We start from the raw sequence: 23,113 nt of genomic DNA, 5'->3' as shown, positions 1-23,113 counted from the left end.
TAATATAGTGCTTCGTATCCGAAAGTTGTTATATAAATGCTTATACCATGGAAGAATAAGTTACAGTTATATTCTCCATGATTTTTCTATCATGACAAATTCACGTGTAAACCTATTCTATCATTGTATATATTATATCAGTAATAAAATTTGGAAACCTTAAATGATTAAAAAACATTGAATTGGTAATTTACAAGGAAAGTTATTCAAACAGTTCGGAATAATTTATTTTGTGCTGATTAACAGACTTACTTAAGGGGTAGTATAGGGGATTTGCAGTTTAAACGGTTGGTCCCACTTTATCCGGAACCAAATTAATTAGGGCATTAATTTACATCAAATAATTTACCGTAATTTGCTAGCAGAGCCTTTATCAAATAATGATAATACCTTATGTTGGACTCGATGGTAATGATATTAATAACAACAACAAAAACAACAACAACAATAATAATAATAATAATAATAATAATAATAATAATAATAATAATAATAATAATAATTATAATAATAATAATAATAATAAAGTTAAAGAAATACATAATGATAAAGAATTTGATAATAATGTGACAATAATTATTATAATGACATTAATGAAGATAATGGTGATTATGATGGTGGCGATTACTATGACGATGATGATTATACTAATGATGATTCTGATGTAATGAAACCATTTAGAGTGAGAAATAATTAGAGTGAGAAGTCTCCGAAGGGTCATTGAGCCTCCGCCTCTTCTCTCTCTAGCGCAATCTAATCGTATACAGCAGGTTAATTTCAGAATATAAAATGGCATTTCCTTGCTTTATTAACATAAACGTAACTAACTATATAACCAATAAGAAACGATCACACTATTATAGTACGCCAAATTTTCCGTTTATAAATAGGCGCTGTCATTCTATCATTTTACGGACATCTTACGGATACAGTGTTTCAAATTTGCACAGCTTATTGCATTAGTTTAAATTATTCCGATTTTAAGGACAGTTCTCAAAATTCATCTCGTACACATGATCGTCTACCCGGGGCCGTAACCAGTAGGGTTTTCCGCAGCTCTTACCCCTTTATTCACCAGAGAATCCCCTGCTTTGTCCAGCAAGGCTACCCAAATACCCCATAAATGAAAACACCTTACTATATACCCAAGTGGATGCTTTTTTCTCTTTCATTAAATTGAAAATTGCTTTTGTAGGATAATTAGAATACTGTATATCCTATTAATATTTTTTTTTTATCTGTAAGATGTACTCTGGCCTCTGAACCCCATTGCATGCAGGATGCCACAAACAATGTCCCAGTTTACTCGAAAACAGCGTATTCAGAGCAGTGGCGTGTAGCGCCTATGGGCTCTCGACATTTGAAAGGTATTGACTTTGCCTATACGCAGTTCAGTCTTAATAACCAGAAGTGCTTTCCTAGTAGGGGATTCACTAAAGTAAAAAATATTATATTTGGTTCATTTTTTTTTCATTCCATTGAAATTTTTAACTTTATTAAGACTCGCCTACCTCATTATAATAATTACTGTTTTATTAAGCAGTTTTGAAATGTACGGTACCGTCTCTCTACATCGATTCTACATTTTCATTGCGTTTTATTTTGTATAGGGCCTATTAACAATATTTTCAACTATAGGTTTACTGTGGGAAAGCTAGCTGACTCTTCGTGACCATAGTATTCTAATAATATAATTTATTCGGAAACTACACTTTTGAAACAGCGTCACACTTCACGTGATAAAGGTGCGTCCAAAAATAAAACTTCAAACAGAATACAGTACACTAAAGAAAACAAAGTACAAATTGGGTAAACGTCACTCAAGCATTTGACAAGCACCGCCCCACCCCAATCCAATACCCACCCTCATCAAAGTATTATATGAACTGATGCCTCAATAAAGCTAAATGACGGACGAAATGGCCATGTCAATCCCCTGAGTGTTATTCAATTAAAAGTATATATAATACGAAGTAAACAAAATGTGATATTTTTGGTACCAGCGCCCTCTAATGACCAAAGCAGTTACCTCTGAACAAAAGTTTACTTTAATACAACTTCCAATTCCAAGATCTTTAGTTTAGCACCACCATTTACCGTGTGGCTAGAGTGGGCAAGGTTGGTAGTGGCCGTATTGTCATAATTTTTGTATATTTTGTACCCTTGATATCGTATTCACTTACTTAAGGTATGTCTAAGTTCCTTGTTTGGTACACTTTATTTTTAAGATTACAACTTTATTCATTATTGTAGTGTTGTTATTTAGAGCAGACATTTTCCAAGGCCTCCGTGTTTAGTACACACGGCGGTAGCTAGGCTTAAATTAGGCATAGGCTTAGCCAAATATAGGCTTCTATTCAAGTGGTCGCGCTTCATCAGAGCACATTGTAATAATACGCCTAGGCTAGGACGAAACTGATTCCAAAGGACCTTGTCTGTGAGCTGTAAAGAAATGGTCGCTGATGAACTGTAGCACTCTACCCTCCTCTAACCCTATGGTGTTTTTTTTTTGGAAAATGTTTTAATAAAGTTAACTAACATAGGTGCTATAGTTGACACTGCAGTATGTTAAGAAAAAAAATCATCTTGTTTGGATATGAAACTTATGGTGAAAGATTCTACAACATTCAAACATTAAAACAATGTTTATTTGATTGAAGTCGTGCTACTAGTTAATGTTCTATATTTTTTGAAATATTTTATTTTTCCCGATATATGGTAAAGGGATTATGCGGAAACAATGTGACTTTTTGACATTTGTAGAATAAAAACTAAAAATATAAACAAATTAAAACTTTATTTATAATATATCTCTAGGCCTATTATTTTCTAAACAGATTTTGTGTAGCGTTGCACTTATACAACCCTTAACAACTACTAGAACCACTCCCATACCACCCAACATCCAACACATTCTATCCCTTCCCCACCCCCGGTTAAGATATATTAAGTACTGTACTGTACAAATTAAAAGTAATTAAAAAATACTTACATAGGCCTACAATAATGAGATATTATTATTATACATAATTGTTATACATACCCTCACTAAACTACTTCTCAACTTATCTCCATCCTCTCCCTCCCCCGACCTGAGACCCCGCCCTCCCATATTTATGTTAAAACTTTTCTGTATCTTTATTATTTAAGAACAGTACACTTTTAGTACATTACATTATTTACTATTGCCACATGCAAATGAAAATACCTCCTCATCCCCCACCACCTTTCACGTCTACACCGCCTTTCTCTCTCCCCTTCCCCAACATCCACAGTATCCCTTCCCCACCACCTTCACCCATCGCCTACCCCCACCACCAGCATCTCGGTAGTAGGACCCCTTCCCCACCATATTCACCCATCGCCTACCCCCCACCACCAGCATCTTGGTAGGGGATATTTAGGTTTTTCTATACTCAAATAAAACTACTTTCCTAACGATAAAATTTCTTCATACTTGATCAAAATTACAATCATCATATAATTAACTAACAAGTAGATATAATAATTAAACTCTTGCAACTTTCCTTCTGGTAAAAAAAGTGGATTTTAATCTAGTATAAATTTCAGACGTCAACGACACTGTAAATAAAGGATGGATGAAAACAAAACAAATTTGTAACCTTTCTTTGACCTTTAATCTGCATATTGATGTATGACATCAGCAATATGCAATGAAAAAATGCATTTTTAAATATTTTTTAGAACCCGACTCTCTGACCCAGCAGTGCAAGCCCACCATTTGAACAAGTGACCAAAACTAAGAAAGTGTGACGTCACGATAGGTAACATAACTATGCAGTTGTGGTACTGCAAAAGTGGTGACTGCAGAAGTTTTAAACTCACCCGATTTCCTGAGGTCACAGACACTGTTTAGTGTTACGCTATTTTTTTGGCTAATTCATAATATTTCTACTGTAATGAGTGAGGTCATAAAACACCACAATTTGTGTTGCCCATCCAAGCAAGAAAATCCAAAATCTAGAAAATATAGGATTGACTTTAAAAAAAATTATTTTTATTTTTTTATTTATTTCTTTAGGCACACATGTACAGTATGCACCAAGGATTAACAATAGCAAATGTCACTGTTCTACTTGTAGGTGTCAAATCCATTTCACAAGACAAACATATAATAATAAGTTACATTTATATAGCGCACATTACACAGTGCCTCTATGCGCTTTACATAAAATTATAGAAATTATGGAAAAGATGTTGAATTTACAATATAATAGGGTGTGATACACATGATGATTTACATATAATCTTGATTGTTTTAGTCATAAGAAAAAATACTGCAACACTGACAGAAACTGAACTCTGGGATTGGAAGGCAAGCATCTTAACCATCAATCTACTCACCTCCACACATTATTCACAATTGACCAAGTGGAACCCATACAAAGAATAATATAATATTTGATTTTTTTTGCAGGGAAGGTAAAGATCCCAAAAGAATGGTGAACGGATTACGATCAAGGAATTTAATGTTTGGATTTTAACTTCTTTTATGGAATAAACCATTCTACCAGGAACTTGTTGTGCTGTTGGTGTTAAGGAGTGCTTGTAGGCCATGTTTGCTAGGGAGTTGAGGGTAAAACCTTGGCCTATAGCCCTGGTACTTGGTCTGTTTGTATTTTCTAACTATTGCTCCTTTACTCAAGGTTGGTACAATATGATTGTGTATGAATGAACAAGTAATTTCACGGTATTTTCTCTTACAGAGTTTGACCATGGTTTAATACTGTACAATTCAATTTAACTCATATTGTCCGAAAAGAAATACAGAGCAGAAAAAAAAATGCATTTTAAAATTACTCAAACAAAACAATTATTAAACACAGAGTTAAATCATTAAAGTATTAAAATGATATAGGTTAATGTTATGATACATTGCATGAAGGGTTGTATAATTACTGAACTTAATTATTATTGTACAGATGAAATATTAATCATCATTATCATCAGCCTGTCAGGCCACTGCTGGTCGATGACCTCCTCAAACTCCACTCATTTCTGTTCTTTGCCAGATTTTCCCAGTTCTCACCAAGATCCATTTGGAAGAGATCACTCCATCTCTCGTTTAGTCTTTCTCTTTTTTTTTTTTTTAAATATTAATATTGGTACGTTAAAGAATAACATATTCTGTATCTCTGTTTCATGGTAACAACATAAGTTGTGCATTAAATACAGTAGTAGAGATATAAAAATTATTGTAAAGTGTTTTCGAACTAAAAATCTTTATTTTATTTATTTATTTATTTATTCAATCGTCCAACAGGACCAAGAAGGTCCCACTTACAGGCGAAGATTGTAGTAAAATATTTCTATGTACAATATAAAAATATAAAATATTTAAAATTCATCAAATTATTAAAACATTGTAGAGTTAAATATTACATCGATTAAACACATAAAAATTACGTAAGATAATTATTTAAATGACATTTAAATACATATAAAGAATTAGAAAATATATCAACATCAGGACATTTGGCAACAAAATCATTATATAAGCTAGACAGACGCAAAATAAATCCATTTTTCTACTGTATTTAACTTTGGTTTCATTAATTATTAGTACAGATGTGGTTTTTGAAAATAGTTAAATTGGTAGAAGACTGAACATCAGGGGTTAATTTATTCCATTCAATAGCACCACGATATGAGATACTTCTTTTTTTGTAATTAGTCTTTGGTTTGGGAACATATACATTTGTTTTACTTTTACGAAAGTCATAGCTGTAAGCATTGAAAGAGAACAAGTATGTTAAGTAAGATGGTGCCATATTATTTAAAATTTTATAAACAAGAATATTACAATCATTAATATATTTATTTGAAATTATTTATGAATTTTTCTTTTGGAAATACTGTATTGTTAATTAGTTTTAACAATGATTTAACTATATTGGTTTTAATAATAATTTAACTACCTATATATCAATGTTTTTATTGAATAATATTACATTTTTTTTTTTACTTTTTTATTTAGGTGTATGTTTTTACCAAGGACTTCAATATGCTGTAAGTAATAATTTGTTTCATTATAATTTGAAACACTATATGTATGGCAAAATGAATAGATTCAGTAATTTTGTTAACATACCAAAACTTTAATAGTGTAATTTCTCTTCAGTGTGTATGCCACTATTCCCTACTATTTTAGTGTGATAAGAAACAGTTACTTCACAACTTGTTCTTACCAAAGTACTCTTCCACTCCATTCCACTCATGAAACCTAGACCCAGGAACCTATTAAAGTAGTACTGAAATCCTGTCCCCAGTGGCACTAATTAATTATTTACAATATTTTTTCTTGCAATTTCCAGTGCATTAATTTACTATAATGACAATGAAGAGAAGGCCTTGACAAGCGGTAAACGGACAGTAGGGTAAACAGTCCATAGTCGTCTGGTCTCTAAAGTAAAGCCTACTTATGTCTGCCCCAGAAATTGTTTCTGTTTCAATTGTTTACAAATTGTAAACTTTTTTTATCCCTTGTCACTCGCAGCCTGTGGTTATTCCTTTCCGGTTTGGGCCACATACTGTAGAAATATGGGCATTAATAATTGATTGACATTTAAAGGCAGAACGTGATTAACTTGACACCGTTTTTAACTGAGTAAATTATTTATATACTTTTCTTTTTTGTTTTTGAATGAGAAGTTTGCATGCTGCGAGTGCTTCCACAAAGAATGAAATTGATTTGGTAATTGTTAGCCAACTTATTCTGTGTGTTTTGTTATCAAGTGAAACACTTAGATTTTTATTCTTTTGTCACGTAATGTGACTAGTCTTTCATTAAATATTTCCATTCTATTTGCTAAACTCCAATTTGTTTTGCTTTAACAAGACATAATCTTCTCAAATCAGGCTTTTTGAATATCAATTTAATGTGTGGTGTTGACTTTTCACTATGGTGTAGCAATAACAAGCAAAATACATATCTACCTGGGTTCACTCTAACTTTCATTTTTGTTTAGCCAATTGGCTAAAGCTAAAAAAAAAAATTTAGCCAATTGGATATTTGTTTAGCCAAAATTGGCTAAAATGTTAAAAATTGTTTTAGCCACTAATCATGCACTTAAATGGCCTGAGTGAAGTTTCATGCAAATGTTTCGTACGGGAAAAAATCGCGGCCTGGCCATTGAAATCATTCAAGCATTCAAGGAAAAATCCCCAAGCTCGAAAGCCATTATTTACCCGACAGTCGGCTGCTTTAGTTCTGCTGTTGTGTGTGCACTTGGGCATTAGGGGCACGCTAACAGCTAGCCGACTGTCGTGAACCTTTTTATTAAATCGATCATGTTTTAAAACTGTGTTTAGTTCGATAGCTAGGTAACCTAGTGGGCCGTCGGTATGTTCGAATTTCGATGTCATTAGGCCTACGGCCTACATTTTCCCATAGAGGAGGACAGCAGACAGTAATTTATACTGGTTTAACATTCCAATTCGGAGAAGTTTGATCTGATATTGTTAGTAGAAACTTTATTCTTTTAAATAATAATACTGATGACAAATCATGTACAAATTATTACGATTTCTACTTAAAGATCACGTTGTTTATTGTTTACCGTAATTTGAAGCAGAACCTGCTAAGCGATCCAATACTAATGAACTACAGAAATCAGTACTTTGCCGAAGTATTGGCTAGTCATGCTAGACCGCATTTTCTTCGTCTCACTGTCGCTCACAGCTTTTCAACATTTGCCACGAGGTTAACCTTTAACACATTTTACTGTGTTTTGATTGGCGCACACTCTGTCCGATGCTGGATTTTTGGGGTTGACAAGATGAACTGGCATTTTGCCAAGTTTTATTTTCCATTGAGTTTTGCATGTGACATTTGGTAATTTTACAATTAACGGACGTTAACTCTCTCTATATTTATTATTTATCGTACTAAATCAAGGCTACAAAGTATTATTTGATGAACAATCTTTTCACGTGTGTGTATTGTCATTGAGGGCATTTTTTTTAACAGTTAAAGAGGTAAAATAATTGTAAATAAAAAAATAGGCTAGCCTAGGCCAGGCTAATAATTAAAAAAAATAATACAGCAGTACAAACAATTAGTTCCTGTCGACTCGTGGACAGCGAGATGAAGAGGAGACTCCTTTGAAGTCAATTGTACGTTTTTCTTATTGAAAAACAACTCTATACTTTAAATTAACGGTCTCATCAAGCAATCAAGCAATACATTGTTTATTCCAGTACTATAGCTACAGCAGTCTGTCTGCACATACAAATAAACAACATGCTTTTGCTTCATAGGTTCACTTCGCGTAGCCGGCCTTGCTTAGATTGTTTATATCAGGCTACGATGTATCTACGAAGCCTGCGCGCAGGTAAAAATGCAGTATTTTGTGTCGGTACTGTAGTCGTTACCATCCAGCCACTGATTGTTATGCTGCCCACTTTAAAATAACAAAATAATTTGCGATGCACACAGTGACGTTTGTAGTCACACTAATAGAACAACACACATAAACGTCGCATGGCACTGGCAATGGAGTAGCGTAAAATGGAGATCTTGGCCTTGATCGTGCCGACGGAAAAATATTTCCATGGAGAGGTCGGACGAAGAAACAATGTATAAGTATTTAAAAAAAACCATTTTTATTATTTTTAGCTTTCGCCAAAACGGCTAAAGTAGTTGTTTTTTGTTTCGCCAATTCAAAATTGTTTTCGCCCATGGCTACTTGGCGATCGGTTAGCGTGAACCCAGTGTACATGATACTGCACTGTAAAGCCAGGCATTACTGCGTTGTGTGACGGTCGTACAACCTTTTGCCGATGAATCCAAATCCGCTCCCTGTGAACGCCAGACAACGTGACACTGTCCAATGATTGTCAGTGGCAGTCTGAATGGACTGTTGTGCGCGCATTGTGGCACTTCGTTCTCCAATTGCATCGCTCGCGACTGTGGTGCGCAGTGAGAGTGCGGCTTATTTAATACTATTACTAGATTCATTTATATGAACTTAGTTAACTGTATATGTCATTAGTTTAACAACATAGAGTAGCATCCAAAAGAAAATCAGTTTTTATTCTCTTTTAACAATGATTTTGTTTATTTTCTATTTGTTACAAATTGACCGCAATCAAAACGAATTTGGGCCGGCCCAGGTTCTGCTTATGTTCAGATTTTAAGTTGAGTCGGCCCAGGTCACAGTATGCAGGACCTTGGCCGACTCAAAAGTTGGCCTATGTTTTGGTCGGCTTAACATTTATTGTGAGTGAGCCAAATGGCCGAGCAGTTAAAGCAGGGGCACCGTGATCATGGCCAACAATATCAGCACGGGTTCGCGGTCGGCTCGCTCCTATAGTTCTGATGGTGGAACAAGTCTTCTCGGATAAGGACTATAAACTGTAGGCCCAGTGTTCACAAATGCTCATGTGCACTTTAAAGAAACCAGTACATCTTTCGAGATGAGTAGGGGGTTACCCCGGTGTACTGGTTCATTCGGCCCCTGTCTTAGACAGATGAAAGTGCGCCGGTTTACTGGCTGCTGAAGACATGAAGTGACCCTTAGGGGAGGAGAAAGTTATTGTAAAGTGCAACATCTAGTCCCGAGCGCATAGAGACCATGTATTATGCGCTATATAAGTCTCAATCTACCATTAACATTGATTGTTCACACTAAAAAATGCAGACCTTGAGGCGACATAACTCTTAGGTGTGATTGGACTCTATGAGAATGATGGAATTCACACTAGAAGACATAGAGTACAACATTCGTGTCGTCACAACACCAGGTGGCGTTCTTTGTTGTCAACCAGACATTGGTTACCGTTCATTACGCCTGAATGACTTCATAATCTTAATGATTTAGAATAGGCTTTCTGGAATAGGCATTTTAAAACCTAATAATTTACCATCAAAATGTACTAAAAACACAAAAAGCTTGCATTGTATTAGTTAATATCGAACACACATTTAATCATCAATTAACATTTACAAAGAAAAATTAAGAAACATCTTCTTAATAATTATGTTAGAAATTGGGATCAATGGTTTGTCAGTGGAGAAAAATGGTGTCGGTTGAACACATTTGTGTAGCCGGTAGCAACGGAATAGTATGACGTGGTATCGTCATGTAATACTGTAGTACTCTATAGTAGTACAGTATGCCTCATCAAAACTTGTAGTTTTACTTGGCCTGCTCTTTGATTATACAGTATAATTCGCAATTTGTTCAATTTCCTTTTCTCAGGCAACTACAATTTACAAGAAAAGCAACGGTTATAAATTGACACCTCACGCTACGTTATAAAAAATATTGTCTATAATAACCATGACTTAACCAAAGTTATATGAATGTGACTTAAGGTGATATAGCCAGATGGGATTTCAGTACCTTAAGTGTTGGAAAGTACTTTACTGTATAATTAATAAAATTTATATTTCTTTCTTAACTGTTAAAAATGATTCAGTTACAGTAGGTGGCCATTAATGATGACTATTACAGAAATTTGATATGAGGTCAGGGTTCATGGGATACTTTTTATTGATATTTTGTTACAAGTTTGAAAGTACATGTTTTGTTAAAATAATCAGTTAATGGTGATGGATATTTTGCTTTTAACTATGACCATTGACCATTCATCCCATCAATAGCAGTACCATTTAGAAGCACAATGAGGGGTAATTTGTCCTTGCTAGGCTTTTGCCATGCAAATTTACAGTGTGCTATAAGGTGTTACTGAGGAATGTATCTCTATATTATTGTATATTGTAGTGTACTGTAATATACTATATGTATAGGAGTTGGTTGAACAATATTGCAGAACAACAAATTATTTAACTTCTTGTCACTGTCATGCCTGCACAGAAAGTCCATTCTTTACAGGTGTACTTTACACTACAGGCTGTCAGTGTGCAAACTATTGTTTACATAATACTGTATTGTACAGTATGTAGGTGTGTACGTACAGTACTGTACTGTACTGTATGTACAGGTATGTAGTCACATTATACAGATTTTCAGGAATGTATGTACAGGTACAGTATACTGACAGGTGTACAGATTAGACTGTAGATACAGTATACTATACCAATAAACTGGTACTGGTATGGGCATTTATAATGCGTCTATTCCTTTGCAGTTATAAAGTGCAGTCCTTTTCCCTGGTCATTGGGTCCGCATGCCAAGTGTTGCTATTGGGAATCAGCGCAGGAGCAGGCAACCCCACCAGGTACCCATTTATGATACTCCTGGGTGGAGAGAAGCAATGCAGATAAAGTGTCTGCTCAAGGACACATGCGAAATGCACAGTGAGGGATTGAAACCCTGACCTTGGGGTTGGGAAGCCACTGTGCCAAACTGCTTCATACAATAAACATACAGTAGTTGCACAAATTATACAGGTAGAGAGATGTATGAGTTTATGACTCGGTTAAAGTAGAGAAAATGTAATTGTTTTTAGTTTTGGAATAGCGTTCAAAAAGGTTCGCTCACTTGTTGTACTGTACAGTAAGTGTAAATGATTCCAACTAGCTCATAAATATTGATAAAATGTACATTCTTTAATCAGTAGAGGTAAATGAAGCACACTGAGGCAATGACCTAATATTGTGTCCAAAGCCAGCAACCCCAGGGAACACAGCTAAACCATAAGGTTCCCATTTAATTCAGCTATTTCTTTGGGATGGATTTAATTTATTAGGTAATCCCATACTGAGGGCATTGAAGGTGTTGTTTAACTTGTACTCCTGGGATTTAGTTTGACACCTTTTGGTGAGAAGTTTAAATAATGACAGACCAGTTTGCAGTACTTTACCAAGGCTAGCAATAGCAATTCTGGTGACTGACAGAGGTTGTCAATGTAATTCTGCCTGGAGGTTAGTATTTACATTTGACCTTCTGTAATTTGAATAAATAATAATAATAATTTTTAATACAGTAATAATAATAATAATAATAATAGTACTAATAATAATAATAATAATGAGAATGATAATCGATATTTATGTAGTGTTTTAATGTAAACTACATTGGCATTTAATACAACAGAAAGGTAGAAAGGAAGAAAATAAATATTGGATATTAAATCTGAAAAAAGCTCAGTAGTATTACAATATAAAGGCTTTCTGAGTTGTGAATGCTTGTAGCTGATTTTAAAGAACTCTGTTAATTTTTTCCAATAATTTACAGTAATATTTAATCAAAAGACATTTATTTTGTTTATTATTAAAAGCTCATTGCAAAATGTGCTCCAGAAAAAGTTTAAACACATTTGTAGAAAAACATCAAGATTGGCGGCAGAATTTGGTAATAAAAACAATTTAATAAAAGTCACAAGTTTATACCGCGACATGTTACAATGGCTCAACCGTCATTATCAAGTGAGAGTCACATAATACTGAGCACTAAGCTCATATAATTATAGCAAAGGAGTAAGTGATGATTTAGTTTGGGCGAATGGGAAGACATAATAAGGCTGTTGAAGAGTAATAAGGTACTGTACAGTAACATTAAGAGAGTTTTTAGATAACATTAACATGATAATAAATATAGAGTATATTGGTTTATTAATATTAGCATAGATACTGTAACAGGCAGTAAACATGATATAGATACTGACATCGACTGAAATAATGAGACCAGACTTTTCATACTGTATTTGTCTACCCTTCATCCTTCCTTTATGGTTTTCTGTAATGGTGTCAGTGGTAGAAGTTGTTCCTTAAACACCAACATAGGCAGCAATGAGGATTTGGTTTCATTGGCATACTGTAGTATTGCAAAAAACAATGTTATTAAACTCTACCATAAGTCTGTTGTTGTGTATATTTTTCTGTAAGCATGTGTGGTAGATAATAAAGTTATATTCAGACATTCCAACCCTAGAAGGCCAACAACAGGAGTCTAAAAACCTATTGAGAGGAGTTTTGGCAATATCAGCAGAGTATGTTAATTTTTTTCCCCAAGATATATGGTACCAATGTGATCGAATATTATCGGCATATTTTAAAAGACGTTTTGACTCAAAATGACGCTTTACATCAGCAATACCGCCATGCAAGACTAGGCCTAGGCCTACCTAGGCTTACTTAGAAAGTCAACACCGCACAGATCAAAACGAGTGTAGGCATCACCTAGTTTTGATTTCAAAATGACAGGATACTTGTTTGCGTGTGTTTTACTGTAGCTTATTTTTTGGAGGAAGCTTAACCCTACTACTACTAGATTTTCGAGCACTGCCTAGGCCTACATCCACATCGCTTTCCATTTTGGTACTTGTGCTTTACTAGGCTGTTGTTCTTACGAAATCAGTAGACCATTTGTTCAGTAGACAGAGCACGAATTACTTTTTCGTATACAGTTCAGAGCGCTGTTCTGGATGAAATTAACTGGTCTTTTTATCATAGGATTTTATTATTTGGAAATGCGCAATTTATTGTAGCCGGCCTTAATGAAAGATTTGGAGTGCCAAATTTTGCTTAAATAAACGGAGTAACTCTGCCAAAATCGGAGTGGTTAGCATATGTCTGTATATTTGGTGGAAATAATGACCCATTTAAAATTACACCTTTAGGCTACAGTGTTATTAGTTGTAAAATCTAAGCTTTTTGGGCAAGAATTGAACATGGGCCCTTGGAAATTTATATATTTGTGACCGGCTCCGGCAAAACCAGCTGTTTGTTGGAAAATTCAAAATTAAGTTCTAGTATTTTTAGATTTGCATGAAATATTCTTTAAAAAAGTGTTTATTTGGTGGAAATTGGTTGAGTACCATGCTGTATAGCAAAGTTATGAATACAGTATTTAATTCATTGGATATCAGCCATTAGATTTTGAGAAAAAGCTTCCAAAGATTGCAAAATAAATAGTTTTAAAAACAATTTTAATATATTTTTCAGTTATTTAGTGATTGATATTTTGTAGATATGTTCTTCAATGTATCTTCACTTATAAAATGCAAAAAACTGATTTGCAAATGTTTTGAGTGTTTTGCGATATTAAAAATTGTGACAAACGGCGTAATTTTGCCAGAGTTGGTCACATTTAATTTACGGTATATAGAAAGTAGGGATTTGTAATATACAGTACAAACAGTTGTTTAAGTTCAAGAAGAATGCCATTAATTATAATTACTCTAAAGTTATTTACCATGTTTAGTAGCCATAATGATATTATATTGCAAATGAATGGGATTTGATGAGTTTCAAGTTGGATTGGTTAACCTTAATAACAGCTTCAAAATGGTTCATTTCAGATTTCAAATGCATGAAATTATGTGTTTATAACAGCATCAATAAAAAAAAACATCAAACACTAAAAACTTGTTTAAGAACACAAATGCTGAATTAATTTACACCAACCATGCAGAAACCGCAGTCGTGGAGCTTAATAGATTATTGTATTTTCCTATTGAATTGTATTCAAAAGCTAGAAACTTCATTCACACCAGCAAGATTGTAGCAATTAGACTGTAACAATTTATAACTTAACAAGAGCAAGGAAGTCAAACTTTGTTAAAAATAACCATGGTCTAACTGAACTTCCGGTAATGAAATCTACTTACAGCACTTGTATGATAATCACTAATTGAATTTGTCCGACAGATCTAGATTAGGCCCATCCATTAACCAAAGCCTACTGTAAATTGTCATCCTAAAGCTTAGTTTCCATAGAATCACTACACAATTGCTACAGCGTTTTCACTGCAATACTTGCAGTGAAAACGCTGTCCCCCATCCGACGCATCAGAAATGCTCCCAAATTCAACTGACCAATCAGTGTAGCCAAAGGAGCTGGCGATATCACTTAGCGATTTCTATGGGAGGCTGAACACTGTGAAGTGTATATTAAACATATCATTTCAAAGTACTAATTGTATACCAGTATGTACATTGGCCTACAATTAATTGTTTATACTGTAGAACTATATAGTGAGTACCAGTTTACTCTTATCCGTATAGTATGGGCTTTTGGCTGGAGACTTGTACAATATACTGCGGTAGCAATGCAACATTCATTTTTTTTTTTTTTAGTTCTGCACAAACATCTGATGAGGTTATACTGTGCAGTGTGCAAGCATGGGGTTATCAAAATTTAGTCATATCCTCTCTTCTTTGGTGTAGAGAGCCTATTATAGTCTTGTGTGCATTTGGATGCAGTGCTTTATCTATCCATGTTGGATCGGGGCGGGGGGGTTTGGGCGGGGGGGTTTGGGGTGTCACATGAACGTCACATGGTTCTACTGTAATACCCAGATTTTTCACTGGATTTGCTCCTCATAATGTATTCAGCATGCATATATTTAGTATTCTCCTATCAATTCATAATGACAATATCCGTAGGGCTATAGTACTGCCTTCTGGTATTTGACTTGGCAATAGATTGACTATTACTTATACTTTCGTTGTACAATATTCCCAATTTTTATTCACTTTGAATGGAAATATTGTAAATATTGTACGATACATTAACCTATTGACAATGTTATGTACATTTTTGTACTGTAGTACCATATTAAGTTTTCGCCACATATTCAAAATTTTACAAAAATCAAAGACCTAGAAATGTATTCCATGAATACTGTATGTAGGCTTTCAGTTTAAAGGCTTTAACAATTCTATGGGATACTATCTGTTATTTTGGAATTACATGCATCATTATCATTTCATTTGAAAGAGTTTTTTTTTCTTGTTAGTTTTTTTATAGGCTCAGTATAAGTGTTAGCCATTTAAAACCCAGTAATCAGTCCATTACAGTTGAGCCAAAGGTTGCTGTGTATGATAAAGTTACAGTTTAATTTATTCGTCAATGTTATACTATTACAGTCTACAGTTAAAATTTTCCAATAAATGTATAAAAACATATAATGCAACAATGTGAAATATTGGGCTAATATAACAATTAACAATTAGCACTGCCAAAAAACAAGAATTTTGGATCATAAAGAAGTTCCAAAATTCCTTTCATAAAAGTAGCAATTCTACTTCTAAAGTATTAATTATTGACACTTATTAGTATTGTTCTTTGAAGCAATTGTAGCTATTATGTTTGTTTCGATTTTGATTCTGAAACTTGAGGTCAGAGGTTTGATCCATACTGTGTTTGTGTTTCATCCAGTGGCTGGGAGTAATAATTTGAAGCACTTGAGGCCTTTGTTATGAAGCGCTATTTAAGTTTTGGAACATAATTATTATATTATACTGCATAAGTTTATACAACTGTACGATTTGAACTATTACTTGCATTTGTACAATTTCTTTCATAAAATAGGAAGTAATCATTTTCATGTGGGGAAGATCAAGGCCGTGTTTATAATGACTCGATCAAAAATGGAAAGAGGAAATCAGATAAGAGACAAGCAGCATTTACCACTAGGCCTACTGTCGTGTCATGTCAGATGCGGTTGAATAGTTAAGTTTCCTAGGCAAGCTAGTGTCTGACCGACAGTGATTCATGGTCTAGAATTTTCATGGTAGAATGATTACTGATACTGTAGGATAAAAAAATATAGGTGGTTCTTTGCACGGATATGCATTTTGAGATGTGATTCTGAAAAAGTACTGTTTTTTATTGGACTTGCTTTATATACTCTTAAAATCTACTAAAAGCCTTGATTCTTACAGTATGTAGATTTGTGAGGAGGGCAAACAACCAATTGTTGTACTGTAGGCCTTCTAAAATTTGAGGATACATGTGCTCCTAGGTCTCTGTTTCTAGGACTATGGTAATAATGTAAAGAACATAGGTTAGACATCTTGTCATAAGGCGAGATTTTTTTTTATTTCTTGTTTCGCATACTTATTTTTTTAAAGATTATCAGCGGAGGACGGAATACAAATAAAAATAAATTTTTTTATTTTTTTTATTTAGCAGATAGTTTTGCCAGAAACACCAAGATGAAGGAGAACATAAATATAAAATTTTATTGGTGAATTTTATTGGTAAAATGGGATGGTTAAATGCTTCAAATTTATACAATTAGAAAGAAAAATAGATATTTTATCTTTGGAGATTTCAAGGTAGCGGAGGGTATAATAAAAATTTTAAATAAACTTTAATTTTTTTTGAAATTCCAATTTTTGTGGCGGCAGGTGTGCTAATTGACCAAAAATGAAATTTTATTTTTATTCAAAATCATCAATATTTAAGTTCAGCGGGTTCGCTAAACAAGGTATAAAGCCCTGTTCCGCAACCTTTTTAGCCCACGATCCAAATTATATGTGAAGCACTCAGACGCGACCCATTGAACCCGAAGTCAATAAAACGTCCATCGTTTTATACAGGTGAGGGGTAGTGGGAAGAACCACCCGCTTGATTCTTTTGTGAATTGAATAAGAGATATTATCATCCACAAAGTCACTATATAAAACCCATAAAAATGAAAAGAAAACTAGGTAAGTTAAAAATTTTTTCGATAAGTTGATGATCTACAGACATTTTATTATAAACTCCTAGTTTTGTCAGAGATTTATGGGTTATGTGAAGACACAGACACATTAAATTTAAAAATGTTTTCTCATTATAATATTGCAGCTGAAAGCCTAACTAACACATTGGAATGAACAAAACTACATTAAAGTTTTCATACCTGAAGTACAAATGTTTTGATAGTATATTTTTAATATGAAACTGTAATAACTCGCGCATAAAAAAAGTAAACTGGCGCACTTGTGACGCTAAAATTGCACTTTTGTTTACTGTAATTTAATTTTGGTTGTCTTCATTCATGTTAAGTAAAGTTTTCATGATCTGAAGAAATTATGCGACCCATCAATATTTTTTGGCAACCCAAACATGGGTCGCGACCCATAGGTTGCGGAATGGTGGCAAAGTATAATGTAACAATAATATTATTAAATGTCAAAATAGTATTAAGATATCTTAATTATTATACTCGATTTTATAGTGATGGCTAATATTATGAAAAACACTTTTTGAATAAATATACATAAAGTTACAGTATTATAAATCTAACTACACAACACATACACCACCAAACTAAACTAACACCTAATAAATCAATATTTGCCATAGGCCTTCATTTATTAGTAGAATCTTTATAATTTTGATTTTACCTTGATTTGTGTAATTTGGTAGCTTGGATGCACAAGATACAATGAATAGAGTAACAACTTAGAAATCAGGGTGCAGGCTATGGGGTCAGTGAATTTGTCCGACGGTACTTTGGTCTGAAGGGCCTTTGGTCCGAAGGTCCGTTGGTCCAAAGTAATTAATTCAAATATAGACAAAAATATATTTGAAGAAAACACATGTTCGGGACCACCATGTAGGTCTATATTGGCTAACAATATATTTGCTAGCATGACTTGTCAGCTCAGTTTATGTATATTTTTAACAAATTAATCGAAATTGAAAAGATTCCAAGCGAATGGAGCGTAAGTATAATTTCCTAATGTTTAAGCAGGAGACAGAAAAGATTTTAATAACAATAGGGGAATTCAAGTAACTTCCATCCAGTGTTTGGAAAATCTTAACAGATTTATTTACATATGGCTGATGGGAAACAGTAACTACTTTCTCACTTTTACAAAGTAGACACATTGACAATGGCGGCTGTGGTCATGTGCATTATGGCTCATGTGCACTTAAGAACACATTACGCTCTTTGGAAAAGTTTACTTAAGGTATTGTCTCTTACTATTCTCTAATCACCACCAGAAGACTGCACTGGAAATACTATGTCTTCTTCAGACGTTTGGGCTTGGTGTTTACAGTACACTGAATAAATCCATCAATCGATCATCAGATACTATAGATTTCTTGAAATTTTAAAGATTATGACTGCAGCACTTGTTTATATGCTACTTTTTAAAATTAACTACGGTAGATCCACTTTCATTGTTCTATAGTTAACTACAGTACTAAAGTTTGAAGGAAATTTATCTAAATTTGACAACATCCTCATACAATCAGACCATGACTCAGATAGTCTATTAATAGTCACTGGAAAAGGCCACTTGGCCTCTAAGGAGGTAGTGGCTGGAGAAAGCATGTACTACATGTTACAATGTGCAGATACTACTGAAAATACTTTTGTATTTGAAAATCTTTTGTGAAGTCTTTTGTTCCATTGTCTTAGGCTAAATTATGTACTTAATCGCACCTTTATCACCAAACATTCTTTGAGGCTAGAGGTAGGTAGAAGGGATCTTGTTTTTCCATTCATTACACATACACAGAGGACCATGGTGTTAATTATATCTATTTTAAACTATTAATTGCTTTAAGAGGGCTTTCAACTGATTGGCTTCTTTTTTTCTGATGAGACAATGAGCTATAAAACATGGCTTCCTAAGAAAACATTGCATAGCTGCAGAGCATGTGATGTTCTTTTGAAAATTGCTTGCTTGGGTCCCCTCTGGAAAGGAAGATAGGCTACAGTGTCGACATCACCGATGGGCAATAGATTTTGCTGTTCCCCGAATCTAGAGCAGTCAATATTTGTTTTATATACTTCATACATAGATACTACAAGTACTTTACTTACTTCCTGCCTAGCATAGAGGCCTAACACTAATCTAGGCCATCAAAGAGCTCTTCTTTGCTCATTTTCTCAATTTTAACAGTACCCATTGTCTTGCAATATTTGTCGAATATTGACAAGACATACTTAATTTGTCTTTTGGTGCTTTTGCTTTCGGCTTCATCTCTTTCATCTTAGAGGTCACAGTCCCCTTTACCGTTACCGCGATGTTAAGTGGGCCTAGAGATTGCACATGCGACAGGGCAATTGTACTTTTCAGGGGAATAGTACTTTCTATTGCCCGCTTTAACCAATCAGATGCCTGGAATCTATGTATGAGGTATATAATAATACTTACTTGTTACTTGTAGGCCTATAGGGCTTTTTCTTGCAGTTACGATACACATCCTCTTTGTGATCATCAGATAGATGATTTGAGATGAGTTAAATGCTTTTTTTGTTCTCTCTGTTTTATATAAGAAATTTTTCCAAGCAACTACTGTAGAAAATCTGCAAAATGGATTTAACGATTTTGATATTTTTCTCCAAATCATCCCAAGCAAAGTTAATAATGGCTTTACTTTGATTCCCAGAGGGCACCAAATACAGTAATATTTATTGTGGTTTATGTACAATTTGCTATACCCAAAATGATATCAACAACTATAAGTTCAAAGTACTGTGGTAATTCAGGTTTACTGAAAACCCATGTTTGGTAATAATGTACTGTACAGTATCAATGCATGTGATAAATATCCTTGAAACCCCCACAATTTATTTAAAGTTGTGTAATAAAAACTTTTGGATTAATATGTTTTACAGATTGCCCTTGAGTCACATTCCACATTGGTAATTATGGGTATACGAGTTGTAAAGCATAAAGAATGAATTTACATGTTCAAAATAGATGAGCAAGAGATCATGTTGTAATAACTGCCTTGTGTAAACACTCTAGACAAGGTCTAAGATTTTAATAGTAGGCCCCATAAAATTTTTTATTAGTTTATCACCCGCTCCCTCATCACTTTTGGGAAAAATTGGATTTTTTTTTTTTTTTTTTTAATCAACATATATTTTTATCTTAAATGGTCCTTTTTCCATCTTTTTTCACTTGAAAAGCTCAGGGTTTCTTGCAAATATGCTTACTGGTACAACAAAAACATATTTTTTAAATATAAATTTGATTCCATTCTTATGACTTTTTATATATGTGTCTCTAACCATTGATTTACTTGTGATCATTGGTAAAATGGGGGCGGGATTGGCAAAAAAAAAAACAAAAAAAAAAACCTCCCTCCTCATCAGTTTCTATTCTTTGATAAGGTGATAAACTAATACTTTTTTTTATGGGACCTTAGCAATAAATATGATGTGATAAAGAGTACATTTGACCTAACCTAATTATTACTCATACAGTAGAGGTTTTAAACTGACCCTCATCTGTTTATTTACCTAGGCTCCTTGTTGAGAGTGTTGGGCAGAACCAACAAACTTTACTTCCCATATGTGGAAGATCAAAGCTCTCTGCCCTCATCCATGAAAGGTCCTCAGTACTTGTTATTTTAAAATGACAGGCAAGCTATAAAACACATTTATTTTGGGAGGGGTCAGAGAACTTGAGCTCTCCATGTGTATTATGTGAACTAATACCCATTTTTTCACAATGATGAGTAAATAGAGCCTGATGCTTCTACATGCTTGGCACCTATAGAACTTCTCTATGGGCCCGTTCGAGCAAAAAACGCCAACCGTATTCCATTTATTTCACCGGGTTCGAGCAAGTTTTAGCTCACGGTAAATATGTGTAACGAAACTACTCCGGAAGTAAATTTCAACTGCCATGGTCAACAACCCATTCTTGCTACTGCTGCTATAACTGGCCCTCGTACACACAGCACGGCACGGTGGAACGATAATGTAGCTCAATAACTTATAATGGCTGCTTTAAAATCTGTACGTTGGCTAGTTTATTCAAGTTTATTTCTCCGAATAATGGTACTGTAAATCTACAAATCGATCGCGTAGCTATGCAACTAAATTTAGATTTCGTTGTGCATGTGTGAGAAGGCGAAGGAGAGCTGCAACCACGCCTGGGCGGTAACTTATTGAATTTCGCGCTGGGCAGTGGACAAAACATTTGGAAAAAAACAATAAGGTTGATTTATCATCGTCTCCGGCTCCATGGTCATTCCGTACACGGTATTCTACCCAGCAATTTGGTGGTCAAAATTGTCGTGGATAATTAGATGGTAAGGTAATTAAACTAGTGTCAGAGCGTTTTAGAAAGTGTGTACCAGTGAATTAACTGGTAAATCGCATGGATATTTTTTTGCTCGAATGGGCCCTAAGGTATACAGATTAGGTAAGAAATTTATGTTTGTGTTGTACACTTGTAATAAATGTTACAGTTTTTCAATTTTTTTTCATCAATTTTAATCAGAGCAAGTAATTTGAGGGAAACTTTCACATGGTTGAACAACATTTGGCAATTACTTGTCTCTCAGCCTGGTCGTAAAGTAGAATTTTGCATACTTTGCGATGCCTTAAGGGTGTGTACACACATAGTACTTACCATCTGTTTTGAGCTGTAAAAGTTTCAAATAACAAAATCAATTGTATTGTACCGATACATACTGTACCTTTCAATTAACAATTAAAGTAAGAAAATATTTTCATCGCTACAGTAATTATAAGACGCAAATATTTGATAATACCATTCATGATTCTTTGCATACAGTATTTATGCCTTTAAACTGGTTGGTTATCAGTTAAAGATATTTGCAATAAAATATCTGTAAATCAGTCTGAAAACTTACGTCTTATTGATAAGATATTTCACCAGATCGAAGATTTTCATTGGCTTCAGATAAGTAAACCTTTAATTTCCAAAAATTATAAATGATGGACACACACTCCATAATACAGTACCTTTCTTAATCCATCCCACAACAATTATTTTGACGTTCCACCAGACAGTCAAACTCTTGTCTTGTTCCTAGGTTGTCTGTTCCTAGAATAATAATAATAACTAGAAATTGCAAATTGCAAGTGAAGTGCTGCGAAGTAAAACTGCATAAAATGTTCTTCCAACAAAATTATTTATGCGAGTCAAGTGAAAATAATGAATAATAAAAATATAACAAATAATATGAGACACGACCCATTGTCTATATTAGAACAGCGTTGGTACCGTGCACAATAGTGTTTTGCTGCAGTGACATCTCGCTGCTGGCGACTCGCTGCTGCTGGCGAATCGATCTGCGCATGTGTATAAAATGGTATTTATTTCCGAAAACAGTATGCCAGTCTACAACAAGCGTCGCCTAAATGTAATAATTAGCATGTTGAAATAGGCTAGTAAATAAGTTTTTATGGGTTCGTAAATAATATTGGCCTCAAAATATTGTGGCTGAGACATGAGCCGATTAAACGTAAAAATAGGAAACCTAGAAATATAGTAAAAACGCTGAATAGTACTCCAGCGTCGCGACATGTGGACGTTGGTACGAGTAGGTTAGTCTACAAACGTCGCCTAAAGTAATTGATTTTACCCGGCAGAACGAAAGAATGAAACTCCGCTTTTCAGTTGTCTTAGGCGCAGGTTTTTTGACAAACAATGACCTTTCAGAGGTCAAATTTCTGTCAAGAATATGAA

The 23,113-nt window shown here is 34.2% G+C and overlaps 1 long non-coding RNA gene across 3 annotated transcripts in view; it reads left to right on the top strand.

Annotated features, from left to right (window-relative positions):
* The first annotated feature begins 2,067 nt into the window (after positions 1–2,067).
* The window catches only part of LOC117101131, a 28,673-nt gene continuing 7,627 nt past the window's right edge, over positions 2,068–23,113 (top strand). The window contains exons 1-4 of one of the 3 annotated variants that reach the window (XR_004444233.1): positions 2,068–2,188; positions 4,439–4,667; positions 5,999–6,030; positions 6,673–6,731. This is a non-coding gene — a long non-coding RNA (uncharacterized LOC117101131). Of the gene's footprint in view, positions 2,189–4,438; positions 4,668–5,998; positions 6,031–6,335; positions 6,534–6,672; positions 6,732–23,113 lie in introns of those variants that run through there. The other 2 variants (XR_004444235.1, XR_004444234.1) reach the window with 2 other exon arrangements.

The sequence above is a fragment of the Anneissia japonica genome, unplaced genomic scaffold (genome assembly GCF_011630105.1).
Source record: "Anneissia japonica isolate Jap-2015-1 unplaced genomic scaffold, ASM1163010v1 scaffold4054_len1135799_cov195, whole genome shotgun sequence".
Lineage (NCBI taxonomy): Eukaryota > Metazoa > Echinodermata > Crinoidea > Comatulida > Comatulidae > Anneissia > Anneissia japonica.
Note: the sequence above shows the minus strand (reverse complement) of the source record. Positions and strands in the feature narration are given on the sequence as shown.